The sequence below is a fragment of the Schistocerca serialis genome, chromosome 8, assembly GCF_023864345.2.
Source record: "Schistocerca serialis cubense isolate TAMUIC-IGC-003099 chromosome 8, iqSchSeri2.2, whole genome shotgun sequence".
NCBI lineage: Eukaryota > Metazoa > Arthropoda > Insecta > Orthoptera > Acrididae > Schistocerca > Schistocerca serialis.
The window spans coordinates 277,248,814-277,271,468 of record NC_064645.1 but is presented as its reverse complement, the minus strand read 5'-3'; the positions used below and the strand labels follow the sequence as shown (position 1 = coordinate 277,271,468).

At 44.4% G+C, this 22,655-nt stretch overlaps 1 protein-coding gene across 1 annotated transcript in view; it reads left to right on the top strand.

The window, feature by feature from the left end:
- LOC126416320 (ATP-binding cassette subfamily G member 4-like) overlaps positions 1-22,655 on the top strand; it is a 487,342-nt gene that overhangs the window by 344,358 nt on the left and 120,329 nt on the right. The window lies entirely within an intron of this gene.

Below are 22,655 nucleotides of genomic sequence, written 5' to 3'. Positions count from 1 at the left end.
CTTAACAGTTGTAATGTCACTGAGGTGGCAACTGCTAGCCGGCCGGTGTGACCGAGCGGTTCTAGGCGCTACAGTTTGGAACCGCGCGACCGCTCCGGTCGCAGGTTCGAATCCTGCCCCGGGCATGGGTGTGTGTGATGTTCTTAGGTTAGTTAGGTTTAAGTAGTTCTAAGTTCTTGGGGACTGATGACCTCAGAAGTTAAGTCCCATAGTGCTCAGAGCCATTTTGGCAACTGCTGCTCAAATTGCTGCTGCGGATGCAGTATTGCTCGTCAGAGCCACATGCCAAACGATGTTGGCCTTCCCACTCGGTAATTCCACATGGCCGTCCGGAGCCCGGTCTTAATGCGACTGTACAACCTCGTGACCACCGCTGTCAGCAATCATGTACAGTGGCTACATTCCTGCGACGTCTTGTAGCAATATGGCAGAGGAACGCATAGTTTTCCATAGCCCTATTACACGACCACGTTCAAGCTCAATGAGATGTTGATAACGGCGTCTGTTGTCGCCCTAAACGCATTCTTCACTAAGATCAACTCACAACGACTAATCTAAAAGGTAACTAACGCTCACGATCGTTACAGCGTGCATTTAAAGCAAACCCGATTTTCATCCTCATAGCGGCATTACTAGAGCCACTCTTGCGTGACTGGCGCAGAACTGGAATAGACATTATGTTTCAGATGTAGGAACACGCCTACCAACTTCCGTTTATGTCGCACAACTCCTTCTTGGCGTTGCGATTTATTTTCCCTCAGTGTACATTCTTTTTTTATACAAAATTTCATAAAATATAAACATTAATCAATTATTTTTAAAATATGCAAATCTCCACTGCATTATTTAACTATTTCGATTACTACCATTTGCGCAGGTTTCAGCTCTGAAGTTACATTGTTATACAAGAATTTTTGATATTATGTCATACATTATCAGTCAGTCTTGATTTTTTTCCGTACCGTCATTCTGGAATTTTCTATAAGAGAATTCATGCAAAAATTACATAAAGTATGTAAATTACTATTCTTTTGAATTTGAACTCCATGGGTCTTTAATACCAGAGTCACAGCAATTCCCAGTGCTATTTCCCACTTTTTTAGGTCAGAGCCATGGCAGAGGAAAAAAAAACATGCGACCAGTAAAAAAAATTAAAACCGAGATAACTAGAAAAAACAAGAAGCATTTGGCACTAATGTTCGATAAGCTGTTAACATAGTATTGCCGTGACAAAATACTGCTCAGAAATCATCAGTACTGCAATTTGTTTCCATCACATTCAGGTAGAATAAAACCGATTGAGGCTACGGAGATAGTTGGTGTAGATAACCTACTTCAGTGGCTTCGAGGCAGGGCTCACAGGCCGAATTGTCGTGGGAAGATAGTACATGTTATGAAGTTGGACAGAAGTTGTTTCTTTGTCAGCTGTTCTTTTTCTGATCTTATCTTCACACTCTTTACAGGAGCGTCATGTAAGGAGATTTGTAGCTGCCACCCAGTGCAGTGGTTATTGGAATGTTCGCAGTACGTTTTCGCTAGACAATAGCCATATTTCTCCTAGTGCACACTAGTTGGGATTTTGAGTTCTTTTGTTAGACTCTTCCGTTGGCCAAACAGTTCTGAATTATTCGCACTGCCCTCCTTTAGATCCGTTTCTTTCCTCCTCCCCCGCATCTTTGTGTTTGTTTTGGGATTTAGAGTGCTGAAAAGCAACTTTATAGTGCCATTACAAAAATACTTCCAGACTACTAAGACTAAAATCTATACACAGGGTCATTTTGATAAAATATGGAACGAGTAACACCACAAATTCTAATATTAAAACTCAGAAAAGTAGCAAGTCTCATCAATGACAAAAAACCAGGCTACCTGCCTGGTAACGCATTAAAATATACTCCTAGTGCTATAGGAAGCAGTATCTGAAGATATGTACGAAGAGGAACCGCATGTGAGCCCGAACATCTTTGGGATGTCAGCTCGCAGGACGTGTATGGATACGAGTGACAAAGGCCTCATCCCCCCTTGAATGTCTTGAGGAGGTACACCAGAGGCGAGCAGTTGTCTTTACTAGCCCAGCATCGGCTTATTGCTTGTCACGTACAACATCGACGAGATAAGGCTATAGTACATGCGACTAATTGTGGACTGAGGGTAAACCAGGGAAGAAGTGACGTGAAACATATCAAATTAAATGTTACAGAAGGTAAGGTATACATGTTGTGTCGTAGGGCGATCTGTATGACTAAGTACACACTTTGTACACCGCGATCGGACTTTGACCATTTTATAACAAGTTCCATAAGATCAGATGATGGGAGCATAACTGTTAAAACCGGTCATCTTGGAAGAACAAAAGTATCTACAATGCGATTTCGGCTTATACGAAGTGTGCTCTTCATTTCCTGTTACAGAAGGCTAAGTAATGGATAAAACAAGAAATCAGTCCTCTGGAGAATAGCCGAAGAAAGGATTGTGTGGAAAGCACCGATTAGCAAAAGGGACGACAAGATAGCACATGTGTTAAGACAACAGCAAATAGCTTTCATGATTCTACAGGGAACCATAAAAGGCTAACACTGTAGGAGACGATAGAGATTAGAATAAATCAACAAATATCTGATGACTTTAGGTTCAAGTGTTACTTTGAGATAAAGGCATTGGCATGGAAGAGGAAGTTAAGTCGGACCGCATCAAACCAGTCAGCATACTGACTCCGCACTCCACAAGAAACGGTGAGAAGAGGGGTGGATTGCAAGCGCAAAGAAATAGTCCTTAACAAGGTCAAGACAGCTTGGCAGCTACCAAGGAAACTTCTATAGCAACGCGAGAGCTACGGGTTGTTGGAACATCCATCATGTTGCACCTTGCAGTTTACAATTATTCCCACCTCTACAAGGAGGAGGAGATTAGTGTTTAACGTCCCGTCGACAAAGAGGTCATTAAAGACGGAGCACAAACTCTGGTTAGGGAAGGATTGGGAAGGAAATCGGCCGTGCCCTTTCAAAGGAACTATCCCGATATTTGCCTGAAACAATTTAGGGAAATCACGGAAAGCCCAAATCAGGATGGCCGGTGACGGATTTGAACCGTAGTCCTCCCGAATGCGCGCCTCTCCGAATTTGACATTCGAGGTTAGGGCTTCAGAAATAAAGTCTACTAGACTGTAAACATATTGTAATTCATGACTAAAATGAGCATACTTGGGCAAATAAAGGTATTTAAACCTAATTTCAAGGTCTCTCATCACCAGGCCCAGAAAATTCCACTTTTATCTTTGTACATACACACAATATCTGCGAGAAGTCAGAGACTGCAACTAAGACCACCCGTCAAGACATTAAAATATAATACGAACCTACGTGAGTCTGTTGCTGTTCCTGGTGGGCTACATGTAATATTTTCCACCTTGAACGATAAAACTGGAGGCGTGCATGTGAAGAAGCACAATTGTTTAGTGTAGATGGAGAATGCTACAATTACACCGTATTCGGTTTCTGTGCTGGTTAAGTTGGAAGTGTAACTTATCTCTCAGATGGCGCGGCTAGAACATTGTTGCCCGTTTGGAGCGGCATCTGACGTGCCCAAGAATTCCAGTTAACGGCAGACTTGCTTTTTGCGCAAAGCTTTCTTTTATGGAGAGGACAGGTGTTGCTCGGAGACACTCGGCACAGCGAGCGTGTACCGGCTTTCACCAAGTCCGCATCTTTCCGTCGAACTACGACCTTTAGCGTACCACGCCTATTGAAAACGGGAATATGTTAAACAGATATTTCAACGATAGGAAAAGGGGATGTGATCCACATTCTATGATTAAGTGTATTATGACAGCCAGAGTTCAGACTTGTTGTCTGACGTTATTCCAGACAAATGAAGAGTGTTCCAGTATTGAGTGGTGTTCTGCGTCGTATTTTTCAGATTATGTAACACATCGGAGAACGGAGTGCGATATGCATCTCGCGTGGATTCCTCTAACGTCCTTTCGTCATTAGCGTCATCGTCTGTATGCTCTAATGACTTTCAACCATCTGACATTCAGCTACTGTACGTGTCTTCTCGAGAAATCCAGAGTCCAGTTCATACATTGTTGATCGATATACTATCCAGCGTCTAGCGTGTGCAGTATTCACATTGCACTTGGATGTAATAGGAGATAACTGTAAATTCGGATTTCGCCAAAGACACCGTTAATCCTTTAGTTACCACACTATACCCTTTCTATTCTACACTCAGGCTCATAAATTAAGGATAATGCTGATACATGATGAAACAACGCTCTGGTGGCCGGTTTGCGGGTTTAAATCACCTCGGGGTATGACCATGCGGTGCATTTGACCTGCGGTCGTTGCACGGTGGCGCTGGCAGCAGTCCACATAACGCAGAGGTGTGTTGGTGCATGTCAGAGTACGGTGCAGCGAGTAAGTGTACAGACGTTTTCAGACGTGCTAATGGTGCTGGTGTTGAAAATGGCTCAAAGAACACATATTGATGACGGTATGAGGGGTAGAATACTAGGGCGACTGGAGGCTGGTCAAACACAGGAGGGCGTAGCACGGGCCCTTCGTGTGCCCCAAAGTGTGATCTCAAGATTATGGCAACGATTCCAGCAGACAGGAAACGATCCAGGCGCTACAGTACGGGATGTCCACAGTGTACAACACCACAAGAAGGCCGATATCTCACCATCAGTGCCCGCAGACGGCCACGGAGTACTGCAGGTAGCCTTGCTCGGGACTTTACCGCTGCCACTGGAACAGTTGTCTGCAGACACACAGTCTACAGACGACTGAACAGACACGGTTTATTCGCCCGGAGACCCCTGGTCACAGGAGAGCCCGTAAAGCCTGGTGTCAAGAACACAGTACATGGTCATTTGAACAGTGGTCCCAGCTACTGTTCACAGACGAGACCAGGTATAGTCTGAACAGCGATTCTCGCCGGATTTTCATCTGGCGTGAACCAGGAACCAGATACCAACCCCTTAATGTCTTTGAAAGGGACCTGTATGGAGGTCGTGGTTTGATGGTGTGGAGTGGGTTATGATTGGTGCACGTACACCCCTGCATTTCTTTGACAGAGGAACTGTAACAGGTCAGGTGTATGGGGACGTCATTTTGCACCAGTATGTCTGCCTTTTCAGGGGTACAGTGGGTCCCACATTCCTCCTGATGGATGATAACGCACGGTCCCACGGGCTGCCATCGTGGAGGAGTACCTTGAAACAGAAGATATCAGGCGAATGGAGTGGCCTGCCTGTTCTCCACACCTAAACACCATCGAGCACGTCTGGGACGCTCTCGGTCGACGTATCGCTGCACGTCTTCAAACCCTATGACATTTCAGGAGCTCCGACAGGCACTGGTGCAAAAATTGGAGGCTATACCCAAGCAGCTGCTCGACCACCTGATCCAGAGTATGTCAACCCGTTGTGCGGCCTGTGTACGTATGCATGGTGATCATATCCCATATTGATGTGGGAGTACGTGCGCAGGAAACAGTGGCGTTTTGTAGCACATGTGTTTCGGGACCTTTTTCTTAACTTATCACCGATACCGTGGACTTACAGATCTGTGTCGTGTGTGTTCCCTATGTGCCTATGCTATTAGCGCCAGTTTTGTGTAATGCCATGTTGTGTGGCACCACATTCTGCAATTATCCTTAATTTATGAGCATGAGTGTAGTTTATCCCGTAGAATGAACTTCGAAAGAAACACTCTTTAAAGAGTCCAACCAAGAGATAAGGCCGAATTCCTAGGATACTTCCGAAACTTTTCTTACATGATAGAACCCATTTTCTTCAACTTTTTACATCACATTAATCGTAAGAATCACACAGGAATAGAACTTATCAGATAATCACATGAAACTCATTCTTAGAAGGAATGTTCAACATGCCATTCCTTAATGTTGCTGACACGTATATTAACCCGTATTTGCATACAATCTGGGATGTGCTGTTGTGCCCGTAGAGTACTGCATTTGGTCCGAGAGTCTTCCGCAATACAGGCACCAAGACGCTCTGCATCGTATACCGATGTTCTGTACACTAGAGCCTTAAGTCCGGAGAATGTAAAGGCCAGGACAGGGGCAGGCAGCTGTTGTTTAAAAGCTGGCGTCCATTAACAATGAATTGAGAAGAAGCTCCATCTAGCGTGAAATACACGTTTCGTGGTACTGTTAAAGGCACGTCACTTAGAGGATCAATGTCTCGCTGGATTACTATACTGTGAAGAGTTATACAATATGAGTTCTAATATGGAAATAGTTTTTTTATTAATACTGTTCATTCTCTACCCTAAAGTTATTGTGGGCTGTTGTCGTCTTATCTTTTATAGGCACAAGATCTTTTCAGCAACATAAAGAGGACATCTGATAATGGTGCAGAGGGAGCCACTATTGGTTGGGAATGTTCGGAAAGGGATAGCCAGTCCGGAATTTGCCTTACAACGAAGGGAAATCCTCTGAAAAACTTAGAACCGTGTCGTCGCGGTGGTGGGGGCAGGGGAGGAGGGGGGAAGTGTGGAGTTATTTTTAATTACTTCTGGGGACATTATGTACAAGAAAAGAATATGAAACCGAGCGAGGTGGCGCAGTGGTTAGACACTGGACTCGCATTCGGGAGGACGACGGTTCAATCCCGCGTCCGGCCATCCTGATTTAGGTTTCCCGTGATTTCCCTAAATCACTCCAGGCAAATGCCGGGATGGTTCCTCTGAAAGGGCACGGCCGACTTCCTTCCCTAATCCGATGAGACCGATGACCACGCTGTCTGGTCTCCTTCCCCAAAACAACCAACCAACCAAAAGAATATGAAAGCCTAGTGTGTGTGTGTGTGTGTGTGTGTGTGTGTGTGTGTGTGCGTGTGTGTAAGGAAAAGGGGTGGGGGGGGGGGGGCGGCTTGCGCGCTCATTCAAAAATGGTTCACATGGCTCTGAGCACTATGCGACTTAACTTCTGAGGTCATCAGTCGCCTAGAACTTAGAACTACTTAAACCTAACTAACCTAAGGACATCACACACATCCATGCCCGATGCAGGATTCGAACCTGCGACCGTAGCGGTCGCTCGGTTCCAGACTGTAGCGCCTAGAACCGCACGGCCACTCCGGCCGGCTGCGCGCTTATTCATTGATGTGTATAAAGGAGATGACTTGCTCAGTGTGTGCTGTGTACTTTCGTTGCTACTGATCAGAGATGTTGCGATTAACGTCACTGCTACCTGTCTGTTCGTTAAATAAAGTGTTTTGGGACCGACGTGCATCACACATCTCATGTACTTACGCTGTGCAGTACATGCAGCTGGCATTTTAAAAGTCTCCTCCCCATTTATCTTTTAAGGATTTTTATTATGGGGGTGGGAGAGTGAGAGGGAGGTGAGGGTGGGGGGCATAATCAGTGTTTCCGTTGGTTTCATGCGATTCGTCACGTCTTCTTCTGCCGTTCCAACCTCGTCATTTCAAAGAAGCACTCGCACACAACAGCCTCATTTGTTGGATATATTCCAATCTGTGACTTGTCCTACAAATATAATCTAATGCATGGGATAATTGCTCTCGTAAAAGTACGTGTGTTCTCATACCTTTCCTATTGTACTTTCACAGAAATGTGTTAGGTCTACATGAAGTAAGCAGATGTCACACTTTTTTTTTGTAATGCCGGGCATCCGCATAGGTTAACCGGACCTGGTACTGAGCGATGTTTTATGTAAAGGGCGACGCCACTGGAGAGTCGATTGCTGGTAAAGTAGCGGCTAGAAAATTTTTCTTTTGGGTAATACTCCATCATATTCTAGACTGCAATCAGAGACCTCTAATATTTTTTCGGTATTTCTACTAACAATCAAATATACATGACAGAAAAATGGCCAAAGGACTTTACAGAAAGTATCTTAATACCTATAGAAAAGAAAAAGAACAGCAAAAAGTATGAGAAACATAGAACAGTGAGCCTGATATCGCATGCAGCCAAAGTCTTGCTGAGGACGCTCAGCAAAGGGCTATATGGAAAACTGAATTGCGTAATAGGAGATGAACAATTTCGTTTCAGGTGAGGAGTGGGAACTAGAGATGTCATTGGGCTACTGAGAGTGATAGGAGAGAGGTCCATGGAGAAGAAAAGGAAGATGTATGTTGTGTTCATTGATCTTGAGAAGGCTTTTGACTGTGTCAGATGGGACAAACTGATGGAAATCCTAAGGAAACGTGGAGTTGACTGGAGGGATAGACGGCTGATTAGAAATTTATTTTTGAACCAGAGAGCAAGAGTAAGAATAGAAGGTGTGATGACTGAAGAAATTGAACTGGGAAGAGGTGTAAGACAAGGTTGTTGTTTATCACCAACACTGTTCAATATATTATCTGGAGGAAATTATTACTGAAAGTTTTGATGGAAAGAGAGGAGTTTGTATAGGGGGTCAGAGAGTGGAGTGTATAAGATTTGCAGACGACATGGTTGTGATGGCAGAGAATGCAAGAGAGATGGAACAAATGTTGGATGATCTAAACACAAAATTAGAAGAATATGGAACGAAGGTTAACAAGAAGAAAACGAAAAGCATGGTAATTGGAGGAAACGGGAGAAAATGCCGTATGAAAATAGGGGGAGAGGAAAGAGAGCAAGTCAATAACTTCAGTTACTTGGGAAGTGTAATAATGGATTATATGTATTGTTCAACAGAAATTAGGAAAAGAATTGAAATGGCAAAAGAAGGATTCAAGAGGAAACAGAAATTACTTTGTGGACCACTAAACAAAGATCTTAGGAAAATACTTGCCAAATGTTACACCTGGAGCGTTGCACTATATGGTGCGGAGACCTAGACATTTAGGAAGGAAGATGAATGAAGATTGGAGGCACTAGAGATGTGGATATGGAGAAGAATGGAAAAAGTGAAATGGAAAGACTGAGTAAGGAATGAAGAAGTATTAAGAAGAGTTGGAGAAGAAAGAAACATGCTGAAAGTCACCAGAAAGAGAAAACGGAACTGGACTGGACATTGTCTGTGGAGGGACTGTTTATTGAAGGAAGGAATAGAAGGACTGGTGGAGGGAAAAAGGGGAAGAGGAAAAAGAAGATATCAGATGCTGGACAATATCAAAGGAGGCAAATATTCAGAAATGAAAAGCCAGGCTATGGACAGACAAAAGTGGAAGAGGCTTAACCCATGACAAGACCTTCCGTAAGGCAGAATACCATACTACTACTACTTTAGTAACATTTGAAATTATCACTTTCTGACAATGCTGTCGGCCGTCACATTCGAAGATATTCATTTGTCTCCATGCAGTACCAGTATATTCACATTTGTCATCTAGCACCTTTCGTAATAGTACGAAACATTGGTAATTTTGCCAATACAGCGGAAGAAATTAGGCGCTATCTTTCGTTCATCCCTGTTCTCCATTCGGCAGTCCTCAAACGGAGGCAAGACATGCGCCCGAAAGCCACCGTGCGAAAGGCCAACTTCTTGTGGCCAAACAGTAGTCGTAGTTTGGCAGTTAAAGACGTAGTGCACGATTGTGACGACGACATGCTTATATGTCATTTGAATGAATTTTCTCATATTGCGAACTTATAAGGAGCGAACTACGTTTCACTTGGAAAAAAAGCTTTTGATAGCCAAGATCACATAAATTCATCTTTATTGTTGGCTCTTACTTTGTTTATCAGGCGACAGTGCGGAACTGTATCGAACGCCTTCCGGAAGTCAAGGAAAATAGCATCTACCTGGGAGCCTGTATCTAATATTTTCTGGGTCTCATGAACAAATAAAGCGATCGTGTGAGACCCAACTCGCTTTATTTGTTCATGAGACTCAGAAAATATTAGATACAGGCTCCCAGGTAGATGCTATTTTCCTTGACTTCCGGAAGGCGTTCGATACAGTTCCGCACTGTCGCCTGATAAACAAAGTAAGAGCCTACGGAATATCAGACCACCTGTGTGGCTGGATTGAAGAGTTTTTAGCAAACAGAACACAGCATGTTGTTATCAATGGAGAGACGTCTACAGACGTTAAAGTAACCTCTGACGTGCCACAGGGGAGTGTTATGGGACCATTGCTTTTCACAATATATATAAATGACCTAGTAGATAGTGTCGGAAGTTCCATGCGGCTTTGCGCGGATGATGCTGTAGTATACAGAGAAGTTGCAGCATTAGAAAATTGTAGCGAAATGCAGGAAGATCTGCAGCGGATAGGCACTTGGTGCAGGGAGTGGCAACTGACCCTTAACATAGACAAATGTAATGTATTGCGAATACATAGAAAGAAAGATCCTTTATTGTATGATTATATGATAGCGGAACAAACACTGGTAGCAGTTACTTCTGTAAAATATCTGGGAGTACGCGTGCGGAACGATTTGAAGTGGAATGATCATATAAAATTAATTGTTGGTAAGGCGGGTACCAGGTTGAGATTCATTGGGAGAGTCCTTAGAAAATGTAGTCCATCAACAAAGGAGGTGGCTTACAAAACACTCGTTCGACCTATACTTGAGTATTGCTCATCAGTGTGGGATCCGTACCAGATCGGGTTGACGGAGGAGATAGAGAAGATACAAAGAAGAGCGGCGCGTTTCCTCACAGGGTTATTTGGTAACCGTGATAGCGTTACGGAGATGTTTAGCAAACTCAAGTGGCAGACTCTGCAAGAGAGGCGCTCTGCATCGCGGTGTAGCTTGCTCGCCAGGTTTCGAGAGGGCGCGTTTCTGGATGAGGTATCGAATATATTGCTTCCCCCTACTTATACCTCCCGAGGAGATCACGAATGTAAAATTAGAGAGATTCGAGCGCGCACGGAGGCTTTCAGACAGTCGTTCTTCCCGCGAACCATACGCGACTGGAACAGGAAAGGGAGGTAATGACAGTGGCACGTAAAGTGCCCTCCACCACACACCGTTGGGTGGCTTGCGGAGTATAAATGTAGATGTAGATGTAGATGAACCGGTCTCGACAGTTGTCATTAAATACTAATTATGAAATCTTGGTTGTTTCCGCATGTAAGAAAGATGATTTTTAGATTTTTGACATCCACTAAAGCACAATTATTTCCACAAGATAACGGCCCTGCGGACGAAACTGCAACATTGGGTTGTTCTCATAAACATTCTTACAGTCAAAGGCGAACACCATTTCTTTTGCAGAATGCTAAGGTGTTACTCTATCATTTTTAATGCTGAAAGAAGATTCCATATCAGCTCAGTCAGAACATCTTTGCTAAATTTCATTCTCTCAGAAACGGACAATGTAGCCGAAATCACTATCAACGAGGTAGTGCAGTAGCAGCCGAGAAGGAAGTAATCGGTTCGATGCATTGTGATGTGTAAGATCTTCTTCATCAAATCTTGGTCTGGAGGAGAACTCGTGGTATTCAGATCTTGAACCTCAGACTGGCCGAAATATTCTTCGTAGTACTTCATAGCTGATGACATGGAGTGCTGCTGACAGGCGAAGAGTCCGAAGGGTAGGCATGCGAAATTCAATCGCTTTGGCGCTGTTTGCAAGGATTTGCCGTACAACTTAGATAACTTTCCGTAAATCTTGGTCAAAACTGGGAAAGAGGTTGGTTTTACTTTATTGCAAGAACAATATTGTCTTCATAAAAAACAACAGGTAGTCTGAGTAGGGGTAGTCTGAGTAGGTGTATTTGCTCGTGTAAGTTGTAGAAAATTAGATCAATGGCTGGCTCGGCAGGTACTGCAGTAATTCTCACGCCTACTGCCATTCCGTTGAGGCAATGATCGTCGCGGTACCGGCAGGTGAACGCCTTACGGCAGGATAATTGTAGTGGTTTCACGGACGTCTGCCGCAAATTGAAACTCGGTAACTGCAGGACGTAACCGCTTTGCATAAGTTGAGGTACTTAGTTTATCACCGTAAATAAAGCATTTTCTCAGAAGAGGCAATTGAATATCACCGCGAAAAACGAATGTGGTGAGTTTTAAGGTTTTGTTACTTACCAAATTATTATTTTTTTTTTTGTGTTTTAGGGAGATATTCTTAATGTGTTGGCAGGTTGAGCGGCTCAACCATGTCTTTTCTAAGTGTTTATCCAGCCATATTTCCCAGTGCCTTCCTTTTAACTTCTTTATCGTTTTACTTCTGTTTTAATCCCAGGTACAGCACCTTTCACACTTTCTCCATTATAAGGTAAAGTGATCGTGTGAGTCAGTGATATTTGAATGAGTGAATGTCATTTTATAGGTTTACTCCTCATTGTGTGACAACAATTTTAGACATTTTATCCACATTCGTTTCTTTTACTATTTGTAAGAGCTCTGATAACCTCGCCGTTTGTGCGCCCGTAAGCTCCAAACACACACACACACACACACACACACACACACACACACTGTTTCTCTAACACCTAGGTAGACATCTGGATACATATGACAACAATCAAACGTTATCTATCGAAGTTCTTTTCAGAGCAATTATACTCAGAAAAGAAAGCTGTAACAGCTACCACGAACGTCGTCATTGCTACGTTTAGAATAGCTCGGTTATGCATGCTCTGTATATTTTGTGAAGCGATCCAATAAAGAAGAATAATACACTCCTGGAAATGGAAAAAAGAACACACTGACACCGGTGTGTCAGACCCACCATACTTGCTCCGGACACTGCGAGAGGGCTGTACAAGCAATGATCACACGCACGGCACAGCGGACACACCAGGAACCGCGGTGTTGGCCGTCGAATGGCGCTAGCTGCGCAGCATTTGTGCACCGCCGCCGTCAGTGTCAGCCAGTTTGCCGTGGCATACGGAGCTCCATCGCAGTCTTTAACACTGGTAGCATGCCGCGACAGCGTGGGCGTGAACCGTATGTGCAGTTGACGGACTTTGAGCGAGGGCGTATAGTGGGCATGCGGGAGGCCGGGTGGACGTACCGCCGAATTGCTCAACACGTGGGGCGTGAGGTCTCCACAGTACATCGATGTTGTCGCCAGTGGTCGGCGGAAGGTGCACGTGCCCGTCGACCTGGGACCGGACCGCAGCGACGCACGGATACACGCCAAGACCGTAGGATCCTACGCAGTGCCGTAGGGGACCGCACCGCCACTTCCCAGCAAATTAGGGACACTGTTGCTCCTGGGGTATCGGCGAGGACCATTCGCAACCGTCTCCATGAAGCTGGGCTACGGTCCCGCACACCGTTAGGCCGTCTTCCGCTCACGCCCCAACATCGTGCAGCCCGCCTCCAGTGGTGTCGCGACAGGCGTGAATGGAGGGACGAATGGAGACGTGTCGTCTTCAGCGATGAGAGTCGCTTCTGCCTTGGTGCCAATGATGGTCGTATGCGTGTTTGGCGCCGTGCAGGTGAGCGCCACAATCAGGACTGCATACGACCGAGGCACACAGGGCCAACACCCGGCATCATGGTGTGGGGAGCGATCTCCTACACTGGCCGTACACCACTGGTGATCGTCGAGGGGATACTGACTAGTGCACGGTACATCCAAACCGTCATCGAACCCATCGTTCTACCATTCCTAGACCGGCAAGGGAACTTGCTGTTCCAACAGGACAATGTACGTCCGCATGTATCCCGTGCCACCCAACGTGCTATAGAAGGTGTAAGTCAACTACCCTGGCCAGCAAGATCTCCGGATCTTTCCCCCATTGAGCATGTTTGGGACTGGATGAAGCGTCGTCTCACGCGGTCTGCACGTCCAGCACGAACGCTGGTCCAACTGAGGCGCCAGGTGGAAATGGCATGGCAAGCCGTTCCACAGGACTACATCCAGCATCTCTACGATCGTCTCCATGGGAGAATAGCAGCCTGCATTGCTGCGAAAGGTGGATATACACTGTACTAGTGCCGACATTGTGCATGCTCTGTTGCCTGTGTCTATGTGCCTGTGGTTCTGTCAGTGTGATCATGTGATGTATCTGACCCCAGGAATGTGTCAATAAAGTTTCCCCTTCCTGGGACAATGAATTCACGGTGTTCTTATTTCAATTTCCAGGAGTGTACATACGTACGTTTCTGTTACTGTATTTCCATGAGTGTCTGTACTTAAATATTCCGATTTTTAACAGTCATTTGGTGATACTTTGTTTGATCTACCACTACTATTATGGGTTTGAAGTCGTCATCAGTAGTTGCATCTTCTAGTTAGAAGAAAACCATAAATTTTACATACAGGGTGTAAAACCAGAATAACTCGAAAAATAAGCTTCACACGAAAAAATGTGTAGAATCCAAAGTACGAGTAGATTATTTTCGAGGGGGACATTTGCTGGTGCTAAAATTAGCCCACCACCCCAGTCCCCTGGGGGTGGGGCGGGAGGCAACTTTAAAATTTCAAATGGGAACTCCGATTTTTCATTGCAGAATCAGATTCTACATAAAGAAAACTACGTACATTTTGTCTTAAACGTTTGTTTTGATTCTTGGTAGTTGGCGCTGTAATTCAAGAAAATTCATGTTCTTATTTTTGCGTGGAAAATGGTTACGGATAAATAAAAAGTACTTATTTACTTTGCAAATTTTGATTCGCTAGAACTAAAACTCTCCCTCTCTCCCCACAGGGTGAGGTATGAGAGAGAGGAATTTTGGGTCAACATGTGTAAAACTCTAATCCCTCTCTCTCAGTTTTTGGTCAACATTTGTAAAACTCTTAATTCCTGTCTCTCAAACCCCACCCTATGGGGAGAGAGGGAGAGTTTTAGTTTTAGCGAACCAGAATTTACGAAGTAAATAAGTATTTTTTTATTTATTCACTTTCGACGCAATAATGAAAACATTGATTTTCTTGAATTACAGCGTCAACTACCAAGAAACAAAAATGTTTAAGACAAAATGTACATAGTTTTTACGTAGAATCTGATTCTGCAATTAAAAAATGGGGGTTCCCATTTGAAATTTTAAACTTGCCTCCAGCCCCACCCGCAGGGGACTGGAGTGGCGGGCTAATTTTAGTACAAGCAGATGTCCCCCTCGAAAATAAAATCAACTTTGGATTCTACACATTTTTTTCGTGTGAAGCTTATTTTTCTAGTTATTCTGGTTTGTCAACTTAAAATTTACACCCTATATATTTACGAGGGCATTCTGAAAAGTAAGGCCTCCGAATTTTATATTCTGTTCTCAATATGGTATGCATATTACTCGGCCGACTTCCCTCGCGTCGCTGACACAAGTTGCAACCTTCTGCCGCTAGAGGGATCATAACTGTAGCTTGTAACATAGCGTGTGTAAGATGCGCGAGAAACAGCATAGTTTAATCGAGTTTCACGAATTCCAAGAGTCGTCCGCACATGGAGTACCCTCTCCTTCAGCACGATAACGCCAGACCACATATGAGCGCAGTGACATCGGCAATAATCGCACTCCTTAGGTCTACTGCCATCGATCATCCTCCATACGTCCCCACTTGGCTCTTTCCATCCAAAACTTGACGAACACCTTCGAGAATTTCACTTTGATAGTGATGAAGCCGTGCAGGCAGGGGTGAGGGTTGTGGCTCCACCAAGGATGTCAACCATTCCTCCGTGACAATAACAACAACCTGGTCTCTCGTTGGGGGAAATGAGTTAGTCACCAGGTTGATTATATAGAGAAATAAATATGTACACACGAAGAATAAAGATGCACAAAGTTAACAAAGTCTGTTTTATTTAAAAAACTTCAAGATTTTTCGGATAAAATGTTCCTGAGCATTACTTTTCATATCTGCAAATCTCAATGTTCTGTTATTTTTCTAAATCATCCCTCCTACTATTACTAAAAAAAAACAATACATACGCTTTAGGAGTTCATTTCCAATGAAAATTTCCGAGAAAGTAAAGTCAGTTACGGACAAAATGTGTTGCCTTTCCCCAGTTCATCACACTCAGCTGTACTAAGGTGTATCCTGGCATCATAATGGACCACAAATCATTTTCATTAACCCCAAATCTACGCTCAAAATTCTCATTCCCTCCAGGTTAGTGGAGCATGTAGAGACTTCATTTGTCGGTGATAGTAACGATACTTTAAGTTGTGTCCATCCTGGATTATTTTTTGACGCTTAAAGCTTCTTTCACACCTGTCAATATTTTATAAATATGGAAATGTGCCTTTATTTGAAACACACTTTAATCTGTAGATCGCTCTCTAGCTGAATAGAAACTGCTTTGTGATGTCGACGCAAAGCAAATACAAAAAGAGCTGATACTTCGACCCCTACCTCATCTCCTTCTAAATCTACACCTACTCTACGCAAGCCACATATTACATTATCTTGGACAGGATGCTTCCTGTGACGTGTCACCTCCTGGGTGTCCTGTTTAGGTTCCGAGTGCTGTGTGGGAGTGAGTTCGAATATTTCTACACTACTGGCCATTAAAATTGCTACACCAAGAAGAAATGCAGATGATAAACGAGTATTCATTGGACAAATATATTATACCAGAACTGACATGTGATTACATTTTCATGCAATTTGGGTGTATAGATCCTGAGTAAACAGTATCCAGAACAAACATCTCTGGCCGTAATAACGGCTTTGATACGCCTGGGCATTGAGTCAAACAGAGATTGGATGGCGAGTACAAGTACAGCTGTCCATGCAGCTTCAACACGATACCACACTTCAGCAAGAGTAGTGACTGGCGCATTGTGACGAGCCAGTTGCTCGGACACCACAGACTAGACGTTTTCAGTTGGTGAGAGATCTGGAGAATGTGCTGGCCAGTGCAGCAGTCGCACAATTTCTGTATCCAGAAAGGCCCGTACAGGACCTGCAACATGCGGTCGTGCATTATCCTGCTGAAATTTAGGGTTTCGTAGGGATCGAATGTAGGGTAGAGCCACGGGTCGTAACACATCTGAAATGTAACGTTCACTGTTCAAAGTGCCGTCAGTGCGAACAAGAGGTTACCGAGACGTGTAACCGATGGCACCCCAAACCATCACACTGGGTGATATACCAGTATGGCGGTGACGAATACACGCTTCCAACGTGCGTTCACGGCGATGTCGCCAAACACGGATACGACCATCATGATGCTGTAAACAGAACCTGGATTCATCCGATAAAAATGACGTTTTGCCATTCGTGCACCAAGTTCGAAGTTGAGTACACCATCGCACGCGCTCCTGTCTGTGATGCAGCGTCAAGGGTAACCGCAGCCATGGTCTCCGAGCTGATAGTCCTTGCTGCTGCAAACGTCGTCGAACTCTTCGTGCAGATGGTTGTTGTCTTGCAAACGTCCGTCTTCTGACTCAGGGATCGAGACGTGGCTGCACGATCCGTTACAGCCATGCGGATAAAATGCCTGTCATCTCGACTGGTAATGATACGAGGCCGTTGGGATCCAGCACGGCGTTCCGTATTACCCTTCTTTACCAACCGATACCATATTCGGCTAACAGTCATTGGATCTCGACCAACGTGAGCAGCAATGTCGCGATACGATAAACCGCAATCGCGATAGGCTACAATCCGACATTTATCTAAGTCGGAAACGTGATGGTACGCATTTCTCCTCCTTACATGAGGCATCACAACAACGTTTCACCAGGCAACGCCGGTCAACTGCTGTTTGTGTATGAGAAATCGGTTGGAAACTTTCCTCATGTCAGCACGTTGTAGGTGTCGCCACCGGCGCCAACCTTGTGTGAATGGTCTGAAAAGCTAACAATTTGCATATCAAAGCATTTTCTTCCTGTCGGTTAAATTTTGCGTCTGTAGCACGTCATCTTCGTGGTGTAGCAATTTTAATGGCCCGTAGTGTATATACAGCAGGAGTTTAACAACATGAATAATTGCCAGTTTGATTCTATAGCGTATCCGGTTGCAGCCTGATACATTCCAAAGCCACTTTTACCTGTTCACATCGTCTAGCAGCACAGAGGAGACCATGGCCCTCTCACTAGGCGCAGTACACACTCGCCGACCGCAACGCACGTCTCCGTTCCAAGCCCCACTGCCCACGTGACAGAAAAAGGCAGAGGATGCGCAAAGAGCAACCGCCGACGACCAGATTGCACACCGGAGCGTCATCCAGTCGACCAAAACCACCCATCTTCCAACAGCGTAGTGCGCTTAAATAGCCGAAAAGCGACCAAAGAGGAAAACTTCGGCCACGCGATATAGAGTCGATCGCAGAGATGTTACATGAATACAGAGAAGCGACTGGCGCCAACGCCGCCGCGTATCAAGAATATTGTAACTACAGTCTACGACCACTTACGTTCTTATTAGTGGCCGAAAAATTTGTTTAGATATTGTTACGATATCTTGAACAGTTTTTAAAATGGCATGAAGGTCTATAGCACAACTTTATCCGAAGAGACCAACTATCTGAGGAGGTACAACAGGAATCCGTTCCATCTGTCGACCAGCTCTTACCACAGCACCAGCAGTGACTTAAGATTATGGATATCCATGCTGGGCTGAGAACCAGCTTACCGAAGCCATTTCCAGTTAGCAAACGACAGCTGAAAATTAAATTTAGGTACTTGTCCATCAAAGTGGAAAGACGCGGTTTCCCACAAATTATCCGTCTCATCATCGCATTTTCAAAGGCACTGAGTACGCAAGCGTGCTCGCTAAGAATTCCTACTACTTGACGTGGCCTGTAGAGCGAGAAAAAACTCCGTTCCCTCCCGCCAGTTGCAGTTTTTGCGCTTACGACCAGCGGTCTTTTCCTGGCTGCATTTCAAGTACCTGTCGGTTAGAAGACGAGCTGCAACGTAACGACTCTTACGTGTATTGTGTATACAGCTGACCATGTTAGCCGCGATTACCTCAGCGATTTACGGTGATAGTACATACCTTAGGTCACAGCCTGTCTGAAGCTGTAGCATTAAGTATACACGTGCAAGAAGCATTCACTTAGAGAAATCGTTTGCATACATTTAATTGCCCCTCACTAAGTTGAACTGGTGGCATTAAATACACACGTGTCAGAAACATTCACACAGAGAAATCGTTTGCATGTGATTTATTGCACCCTCATTGAGTATTCCTAGTCTGCCTTTAGTAAGAGCACAGAAAAACTCCAGCTATGTATTTCATGTGGGGAGCACGCCATTCAGGACAACAAAAAATAGTTGTCTCTAAGCAACGTGTTCTCCCGTTCTTACTTTCTGGGCCCCGAAGAAAAGTACACACTCGCACTGGCGAACACACACACATACACACATACACACACACACACACACACACACACACACACACACACACACACACACACATGGCTGAAGACTTTGATAAGGAAACAAGGATATAGGTGGAAACTCGCCTATTTTCGCGGATCCTATAGGCATACAAAAACGTCTGCGCAGGTGCAGTAGTGGGGCGAAAACACAGAGAACATAAGAAAGTTATAAGATTAATCAAAACCGTCAAGGGAATAAAATCTGTTTCACAGGTCAGAAAAGTAGTAGGAAGTTGCTGATCAATACACAGAGCATTCCCAATAAATAACGAAGTCAAAACTGCCCTTTCAGTTTTTCTCCAGATAACTCAGGAATAACTGATTCGATAGATAACTAAACAGTCACAAGAAGATTTTTAAAAAAATGTATGTTCATTCGGACGAAAAAAATCTCCGAAGACCACTCTAAAACTTTGATAAAGTAATCCTTTTTCGAAAACTACGCAAGACATGTTATCCAAATATTCTCTTCCGGGGTGACGACGTTATGTATCGTATCAAACCACATCTTGAAGATTTTCGTGGAAATCTCGGTGAATAACTTTTTAAGGCAATCACAACCGCTCTCTTAGACTCAAAACCATGTTCAATATGGCTCCTTCCCCTTTCTGGAAGAGATATAAATAACACAGAAACATGTCTGGGTCGTACACCGTTCGCAGAGGCGTCTGGATTCGGAACTGTCCGTGTCCTGTAAGCTGGAGCAGCATTTTTCCTGGGTTCTGTCTAACATCTTAGATTTCCTTCAGTGGAACAGTCTGCGCTAATACAGCAATATCCTTCAATTATGCATTCGCCGCTAACTGACTAACATCCTTCAAGTATAATTGTATCGATATGCCGACGTGCAGCCAAGAGAATGCACACGATTCATTTATCGACAAGCCCTTGCTCTCCTCGCTTTTGTTAGGGGGAATCATCGTGAAACATCCAGATGATGTCCAGTCGTGTCTTGTTTAAATTTCTAACGTTAAGTGTATTAAGAAATGACTAAGTTCAGTATCGACATCTACCTACCGAAGCCACCCGGCGAGTTTCTTCACTGATTTAAACTTCGAGAAGAAATTGCATCTTTACCATCTAGCAAGAGAGAAATAAGTTACTTTCTTAGCCATGTTCTGACACAAGTGGCTATCGAATGAATTCATATCATGACAAGGGAGTCACATCAAATATTGTGGGTTCAGCCAAAGTCCTCGTATAACAGCAAACAGGAAACCAAACTGCATAACTAACGTAGACAATAGAACAGAAGTATCAATAAATAAATGATCAAACTGTACAATACGAATAGCTTCATATGGTATATTGCAGTCAGTCCCGCCTTTTTTCCGTTCCGGTCAGGGTTCAGTTTTTAGGAAATGGAGTACGGAATCCTAATAAAAACACTTTTATCCGTCTGTCCACCTGTCTTAAGACCCTTTTTTGGCAGGAATGGACAAAGGTATCAAGTTGAAATTTATATCAAATACTAAGGTCTACGGTAACTTAGCGGAGTACAAAATTTGAGCTTCTAAGTCAATGCAATCAAAAGATACGGCCGTTTATGTCACATATTGTGGTACTCGCAAAGTCGCTCATCAAAGCCTGTAGACTGCAGAGCTCGATGTGCGGCGTCTTAAAAAAGAGACGTACGGACGGAAACATTGCATGCAGCGGGGAGAGGCGAAGCGAAGCGAAGACAGCATCCCTCTGGCGGAGTCCGTGGCGTCACCCATACGAAGACGGCGAGCGCTAGAGCGATCGTGGCCACCTGGTGAAGTGTTAAAGTATTGAAGCTTCCTGGAAGATTAAAATTATGTGTCGCACAGAGACTCGAACTCGGGAATCATCTCATCCTGGAAACATCCCCCAGGCTGTGGCTAAGCCATGTCTCCGCAATATCCTTTCTTTCAGGAGTGCTAGTTCTGCAAGGTTCGCAGGAGAACTTCTGTAAAGTTTGGAAGGCAGGAGACGAGGTTCTGCAAGGTTCGCAGGAGAGCTTCTGTAAAGTTTGGAAGGTAGGAGGCGAGGTACTGGCAGAAGTAAAGCTGTGATGACGGGGCGTGAGTCGTGTTTGGGTAGCTCAGATGGTAGAGCACTTGCCCGCGAAAGGCAAAGGTCCCGAGTTCGAGTCTCGGTGCGGCACATAGTTTTAATGTGCCAGGAAGTTCCATGTCAGCGCACACTCCGCTGCAGAGTGAAAATCTCATTCTGTAAAAATATTGTCTTCCGCGGAGATGTGTGCAGCGCACGGGGCATCCTGTGCGGTCGGTAAAGACAGCTTCGATACCGCTATTTCATTGTGTGGGAGACGGATACTGTTATAAAGGCGTATGAAGAGGGCATGAGGAGTTCGTATGTGTGTGGTTCATTGGATATGTTGGTGCAGGAACGAAAACATACCATGATTGAATATTAGAAGGGAAACGCGTTGTTAGAGTTTGCGAGATGTACAGATTATACCGAGGTGTTCAGCCTGTTTGAGGAGGCAATGAAAAGTGAGGAGTTTCTAACACCCGAACCTCCAGCTGCCAGACAATCAGATCGGTACCAAACGTTGTATATCGACAGAGTATCAACCAAAACACCGATTTAGTTTCTACTACGTGCTATCGTCCAGTAGTACTTGTGTAAACCGGTAAGTAATAGGTAACACGTGACGTACGGAGCACAAGGGAAGCATACATGGGAGCGTTTGTCATGTAGAGTTCTCGTGGGGAAGTTGGTACAGCGTTAGTTTGTTGTACCAGCGGTCTCGGGTTAGAGCCCTGCTTTAGCCAGTTTTTTTATTGTACAACAGGTGAAACTGTGACATGGGGCAACATGTTTCTGACATGTAAAAGGACTGTTCAGAGTTTAAACAGTTTCTATTGGGATTCCGCTTTCGCTTTCGTTATTAGAGTTTGCGAGATGTATAGATTATACATCCCACACGGTAGCTCAGCGTGTTTCGTCAGAGAGCTGGTTGGCCTCAGTAATAATAATAATAATAATAAATTAAAAAAAAATAAAAAAAACTGAGTGGATCGATCAACAAACGAACTTTAACGGATGTCATGTGACGTCCGCAACGACTAAACACAACGATCAACAAGGAACAAAATGGAAAGAAAAAAAAATGATAGAGCACTTGCCCGCGAAAGCAAAGGTCCCGAGTTCGAGACTCGTTCTGGCACACAGTTTTAATCTGCCAGGAAGTTTCATATCAGCGCACAGTCCGCTGTAGACGAAAATCTCATTCTGTGAGCGTCTGTCGTACGGAGCTTCAATAGGGAAGTCGGTAGAGTGTCAGTTCATCCTACCAGCAGTTCCTGATGCGAGCTCCGGTCATGCCAATTTTTCACTATAGAACATATGAAACGTTATGTGGGTCAGGATGCTCCTGACATTTAAAATTTCGGAGTTTATAGACTGCCTTCTAGCAGTCAATTCTTGTTCTTTTTCTTCTTATTACTATTGAAACGTCCGCACAGGTGATAAATTGCTTCTTTATTCATCTATTTCGATTGTTTGTATTTATT